Genomic DNA, 7,094 nt, shown 5'->3' on the forward strand with positions numbered 1-7,094 from the left:
AATTTGTATTTTAATTTCCGGGGTGAAAAGTTGGGAAGGTTAGTCGTGTCACATCCCTTGTGCAATTCTAAAACTCTAGTTCTTACACATTGAGGACAATGTTACCTCAAGTGTGGGGATGGGGGAGTAGTAAAAGTTTTTCGATTTTGACCCGTTCATTTAAACACTACACATTGAGGACAATGTTTACCTCAAGTGTGGGGATGGGGGAAAATTTCAAAAATTTTTCAAAAATGTCTTGTTTTCAAAGCGATCTTAAAAGCACAAGTAACCAAGTCAACGAGGGATGTCACAACCCATGTGGTCTTTTGTCATGGTCAAGTTCAAATTAATAAGCATAGCGGGTATTTTTTGGGTGGTTATTTGGGAATAATTCGCCTAAGGAACTAGCAATTTATGCATATCACATATCATACCCTTATACGTGAGGTTTGAGCCACTTATATATCATAGATTTACATTTACATGTTTCTTTGTTTGAGTGGACCATTAGTCGCGTATTGTAGAACTTGCAACTTTTGATACGTTTGAGACTATAGACCAAATACAAGCACGAGAATGATTAAGGCATTAGGTAAACCTTTTTCTCTTAAAACCATTTTTCTATCCTTACCTGAACAAATTCCTTAGTCGCCCATATTGAGCCTAAACCTTTCGTTTGACCACCCTATAGCCCATAAACCTTAAACCTTTTCGTTTAAACCCGTGTGATGAAAATTCGATTGTAGGGCTTAAGTTTGTATAATTGATTTGTTTCGTTAAAAAAATGATGATGAAAATTGTGGAAGAAAAACACAAAAAGAAGCGTTAGTAGTTATCGAATAAAAGGGTGAAAGATTATTGCCCATAGTGGATGTTTATAGTTGCTTTTGTCTAGAATAGTCTTTTGTAATAAAAAATCGAATTTTTCATCACCATAGCCACTTTAAAATGTCCTATTCCCTACCCTTCGCCTAGCCCCGTTACAACCCTTCAAAGACCTTTTGACTTGTGCTTAGTATTTGTGTTCGATAGTGGAGAATGATTGAGTTGCAAGCTGATGCGTGTGTAGTGTAATATATTTTTGATGAGTATTTAAGCCCCTTTTTACACTTTTAGCCAAGTTTTAAATTTATAAAACACGATATTTACTAACACTAAACACACATATGGGCAAGTGCACCCATCGTGGACGTAGTATAGTGTTGGTAAGATACCGAGGTCGTCCAAGGACACAAGAGCTTTTAATACCGGTTTATCCTCAACGTCTAATCAATTCAAAAAGTGAGAAAAATGTTTTAAACTAAGAAAAATAAAAACTAACTAAATGCTGAAAAATAAAATAAAATAAAAACAGATAGACAAGATGAATCACTTGGATCCGACACGTGTATTAGTATAACCTTTGATTATTTTCGCACTTTTGCACTTGTTTAAGAGATTATCTTAGTTGTTGTAGTAGGCCCCTCTTTTGAAGGCGACGTTACCCTCAACCCAGTAGTTTGAGTCAGCAAGGATACAATCCTAAAGGGTCGGATTATTGAAAGATAATGAATTAAGTTATTAATGCAAATTGTGGTAGGCCCCGCTTTTGGCGGTGACGTTACCCTCGGCTAAGTAGTCTGAGTCAGCAGGGATACAGTCCTAAATAGCCGGGTTATAGTATTAATAGTAGTTAACTTATGAGGGGGTCAAAGAGTTTGGATCCCCGCCATCCAATACCTATGGGTATTGAAGGAGATCCTACTAAATTTGACCCAGGTCCCAAGCAGGACCTCTAAACGCTGAACAAGGGCAAGACCCTTACCAAACCGTTCCCTTAACCCCCGACCAGGTAGCCAACATACCTCCATATAGACCGTGGAGATATGAATGGTGAAAATCTTTTATTTTATATAGATAGTAAAATAATGCCAAGACACCACGGACAAACGATAAGGAAAGATCACCTTCAACATAAGTAACTAGTTATTAAAGTCATTAATACAAAACCAAATAAAAAGTGCAAAAGATTAAAAATAAAAAGTATTATACTAAACACTTGTCTTCACCAAGTGATGTAAGAGACTTAGGCAAACATGGCCTTGATTGTCAAGAACTCTTACGATCAATCTTGGATCCCGAGACGACTCACACACTCTACGATGGACAATGGATGATGGTGGTGGATGATGGTGTTATGGTGGTGGTGGGTGGTGGATGAAGTGTGAGAGAGGTGGTGTGCCAAGGGATGAGAGAAAATGAAGCCAAGCTCCTCTATTTATAGGCTGAACAGAAGGCTGGACACGGCCCCGTGTCCGCTGGACACGGCCCCGTGCCCGTCTGACATTCTCTCTCTTCATTAATTGTAATTCGCAATTACAATTAATGCGCCTGCTGTACTTTCACCACGCCCCCGTGCCCGCTGGACACGGCCCCGTGGTGGGCAATGGAAGCTTCTACTGGTTTGTCTTTTCTGCTGCTTCCTGGGCACGCCCCCGTGTTCGCTGGACACGGGGCGTGTTCAGACTCTGTTTCTTCTCCTTTGCTTTGGGAGGTGCCGTTGAGGGTCCGGGCAGTCTACTTTTGTCCCTTTTCTTGTATTTATGGTAGAATTAGTTGTCTTTTTGCTTCTTTTGTGATTTTGAGCTCATTTCATCCTGAAAATACAAAAGGAAGACAAAAACACTCTTTTTCCAACATTAGTACTTAAAAAGGGTTAGTTTTATGCCTTAATTGATGTGATTTATATGTTGCATTTTACACACATCAAATACCCCCACACTTGAACTTTTGCTTGTCCTCAAGCAAAACTCTTTAAATGTGGCTTACACTCCCAAATGGAATAGGTAGAAGAGAAGTTTTTTAGCTTGTCCTAGAGTGTCGGGAATCCAAGGTCTTTATAAGTTTTATTTTTATTTATTTACAATCCTATTCGTTATGATTTATTTTGAACTTTTCATAAGATAAATTACTTATTTGGGCATAGCATGCCTTATTAAAATTCCATTTATATACAAGTTTACATACCTCACGGGAGATCACTCAACACTCGGCCGAAGGTGTATATTTTTAGTGAATCACTCGAGAGCGGCATGGAACTTACGCCTTCCATAGGCTTGCCAAGCAATCAATCCTCCTCCTTTTTAACTTTTTTACCTTTGTAAATATCAAGAGGACTTTTGGGGTGAAGGGTTAGGCTTGGGTTAAAGGTGGGTGGTTGGGTTAGTGGTTAGTAAAAAGGGCGAAAATCGTAAAAAGCGTCGGTTTTCGTAAAATACCTTGTTTTTAGTGACTTTTTATTTTGAAGTATTTCTCCAAACAAGCTTTTTTTATAGCTTTTGTTTGTTTTTGACTTTATCATCATTTTATTTTATTTTATTTTTATTATATATTTTTTTTGATCGTCACATAAATAGGTAAGTTTACGAAAAAGCGAGCTTGTTACTAAAATAAAGGGTGAAAAATAAAAAAAAAATTTGGTGGGTAAAAAGGGTTTTGGGGTAATGAAATGAAAGGTTTAGGCTCAAAGGGGCTATCTAGGGGGATTTTGGGTAGGTGATAGAAAGAAAAAAAATGAAAAATAATGGTTTTGAAAGAAAAATGGTTAGTCCTAATGCCTCCATCATTTACTTACTTGGGTTTAAGTTGGTAAGGACCGGGAATGTATCGTCGTGGCAAGTTCTAGATTTGTAAGAACCGAGCGGCTATTCACACAAGAAACGAAAAATGAGCATTTAGTCTACATATGTATATTTTTATGCTCAATAAAGGCTCAAAACTCACTTTTGTGGGAATGGGTTTTTATGTGACCGAGTATATATAATCGAATTTTTAACTAAGCTTGTCATGCCGTTTCATAATTTTCTTATGTTGGTTCTTTTTTTTTTTTTTATCACGACGCTATCGGTTGTAAACTTGTAAAAATATAACCTTTTTAGAACTTGTTATTCCCAACTTAAACTAAGACAAGTAAATAAAAAAAAATGAAAATTTTTTTTTGAAAAAATTTGGGGTGTTTAGCGGTTCCAATAGAGTTTTGTGTAAGGCTTGTGTTTAGGATTTTGCAAAATTTCAAGGTTTTAGCATCCCCCCACACTTAAATTACACATTGTCCTCAATGTGTCCAAAAATAATGTTTTTGGTTGATTAGAATGTGTAAAAGTGGGTTAAAAAGCAAAGATTTATGTTACTGGCATCCTGGACACTGCCCCGTGCTGACCGGGCACGGCCCCGTGGTCAAGTGCCAGAAACAAAAATTAGAGAATTGAAACAGAAGCCTGGACACGGGGGCGTGTCCGCTGAACACGGCCCGTGTCCAGTTACCTGAACTGGGTGATTTTCTGCAGGGGCTCAGCACGGGGCCGTGTTGGTTGGGCACGGCCCGTGTTGAGCCTTCTGTGATGGAGATTTTTGTCGGGTTGCTCTGTTCTTCGTGCATGGTTCCATTTTTCTCGTTCCCTTTTTCATCCATTACCACCATGAGTGTGTTTTATTCTGCAAAAACTAAAAGATTAAACTAAACTAAGGATAGTTCCGCGGAATGCCTCCGTGGTGCGCCACGTTTATAAGGGTCCTTGGCTAGACCCGAGTCGAGGTTATATATCTTCTGAGTGGGATGCCTGGCTTCCCATGTTACACCGTCGGAGAGCGGCATCCAGGCTCGAATCAATGACCTTCATGTAATTGACTGGGTCGTCGTCCTCTATTCTCTTCCCAACTCCGAACTTCACCTCATCATCCCCATACCTCAAAGTGAGTGTCCCGTCATTCATGTCCACCACTGCTTGTGCCGTGGCAAGGAAGGGTCTCCCTAGTATAAGGGGGACCTCGGTGTCTTCCTCCATATCGAGTATGACAAAGTCAACTGGATAAACGAATCTGCTTACCCTTACCAAGACATTCTCGATGACACCTTGTGGGAACTTGACGGATCGATCAGCGAGTTGTATGCTTATTTTTGTAGGGCTTGTGGTTCCCAAGTCAAGCCTTTTGAACATTGATGAGGGCATGAGGTTAATGCTAGCCCCTAGGTCGGCCAAGGCATTGCGAACGGGTGATTCCCCTATTGAGCATGGAATCGTGAAACTTCCGGGATCGATTTTCTTTTGGGGTAGTTTATTGAGTACGAGGGCAGAGCATTCTTCGCCTACATTAATTGCAAATTTTCAATTTTCTTTTTATGGGTAAGGAAGTCCCTCATAAATTTAGAGTATTTGGGCATTTGGGTTAGGACTTCGATAAAAGGAATATTGACATGCAACTGTTTTAACAGACTTTCGAATTTTGCGAATTGCTCATTGGTCTTTTGATGAATTAACCTACCGGGGTACGGAACTCGAGGAGCCTTGGTAGGCTCTGGTGATGGAGGAGAGTTCTTTTCCTGCAGAGGTGTTGGCATTGTTTCTTCCGTAGGCGGTTGTACTTCTGCAAGCCCTACGGTGCGGTTTCGTAGTGTGATGAGGTGAACTTGCGCCTTTGGGTTTGTTTCGGTATTGCTAGGTAATGCGCCTTGCGGTCTCTCGGAAAAGTTTTGAGCTATTTGATTTATTTGTTTTTCTATGTTTTGAATGCTAGCTTGCTGATTCCTAAAATTAGACTCTAATTGTAGAAATCTTTCCGAGTTTTTTTTATCAGTGTCGGAGACGAGGCGAGATATAGTATCTTCGAGCCTTTCTCGTCCACCTTGTTGTTGAGTGAAATTTTGTGACTCATTTCTTGATTGCTGAAAGTTTGTTCGTTGGGTTTGTTGGTTACTACTATTGTCGGGTTCCCTCCAACCAAGGTTTGGGTGGTTTCGCCATCCTTGGTTGTAAGTTCCCGTTGGAGGACCCGACGGCCTAGGTCTATTATCAATGTAGTTTACCATTTCTTGTTGATCGTCCGTTTCTTTCATACAACTCCAATTTTCATGTGACCCACCACACCCTTCACAAGCCATAACCGAGACGGTTTTTGTCATTTCTAATTTTTTTATTTTTGAAGAAAGGGCCTCGATTTGGGCTTGTAAAGAAGTGCTTTCGTCGACCTTATGGGCGCCCGGGGCGATAGACTTATTTCCCCGGGGGGTGTGCCATTGAAAATTGGTTTGAGCAATTTCCTCAATCTGATTATATATTTCATGTGGGCGTCGGTTACCTAAAAGTCCCCCGAAGCTAGAATCAAGTGTCTGCCTAGTGTGTGGCAACAATCCATTGTAGAAAGTGGATACTTGTTGCCATATTGCGAGGCCGTGATGGGGACACTTGCGTAATAGCTCCTTGAACCTTTCCCAAGTTTCATATAAGGATTCCCCGTCCTCTTGTGAGTACGTATTAATTTCAGTCATTAATTTAGCAGTTTTAGCAGGAGGGAAATACTTATATAGAAATTTTTGGGCCAGTTCATCCCAGGTGTTTACCGAACCAGCTGGGAGGGCGTTGAGCCAAGCTTTCGCTCGGTCTTTTAGTGAGAATGGAAACATACGGAGGCAGATGGCGTCGTTTGATGCTCCATTGATCCGAAAGGTATCACATATTTCTAAGAAATTAGTTATATGTAGATGGGGATCCTCGTCCGCAAGCCCGTGGAAGGTTGCGGAGTTTTGGAGCATTTGTATCAAATGCGGTCGAAGTTCGAAGTTATTGGCTTCGACATTCGGAGCATTGATAGCGGCGCCTAGATTACCTACGGTGGGCCGTAGATAATCCATAAGGGTACGTTGGTCCGCCATTGGAGGTGGATCACCCGAAACCTTCTCTTGATTTTTGGCTTTTAACATTTTTCTGAGAAAGCGTTCGGGTTCTTCTAATGGTTCTTTTATGTCTTTATTGGAACTGGAGCTCATACACTATGTGAGGTTGGAGTCGGTTCCAAGTCCTGTAATAAAAACAGAAAAGAATGTTGGTCAGAAGGTTCACCACGGCCCCATGTTGAGCGAACACGGCCCCGTGGTCGGAATTGCAGTGGTTGTTTTCCAGATCCCAGTTACTGGAAGTTGGACACGGCCCCGTGTTGCACCGGCACGGCCCCGTGGTCAGCCTTCTGTAACTTGAAAAACAAAAACTGCCAGTAACGATGCTGAGCACGGCCCGTGTCCGACCAGGCACGGCCCCGTGCCGAGCTCTGCAGAAGCTAAAAATCTAAAAAAAATCCTA

The 7,094-nt window shown here is 41.0% G+C and overlaps 1 non-coding gene across 1 annotated transcript; it reads left to right on the forward strand.

Annotated features, from left to right (window-relative positions):
- Positions 1 to 6,185: 6,185 nt before the first annotated feature.
- Positions 6,186 to 6,292, forward strand: LOC118480739. The gene has a single exon (XR_004863716.1). It is a non-coding gene; the product is annotated as a small nucleolar RNA R71 (small nucleolar RNA).
- Positions 6,293 to 7,094: the final 802 nt, after the last annotated feature.

The sequence above is a fragment of the Helianthus annuus genome, chromosome 7 (genome assembly GCF_002127325.2).
Source record: "Helianthus annuus cultivar XRQ/B chromosome 7, HanXRQr2.0-SUNRISE, whole genome shotgun sequence".
NCBI lineage: Eukaryota > Viridiplantae > Streptophyta > Magnoliopsida > Asterales > Asteraceae > Helianthus > Helianthus annuus.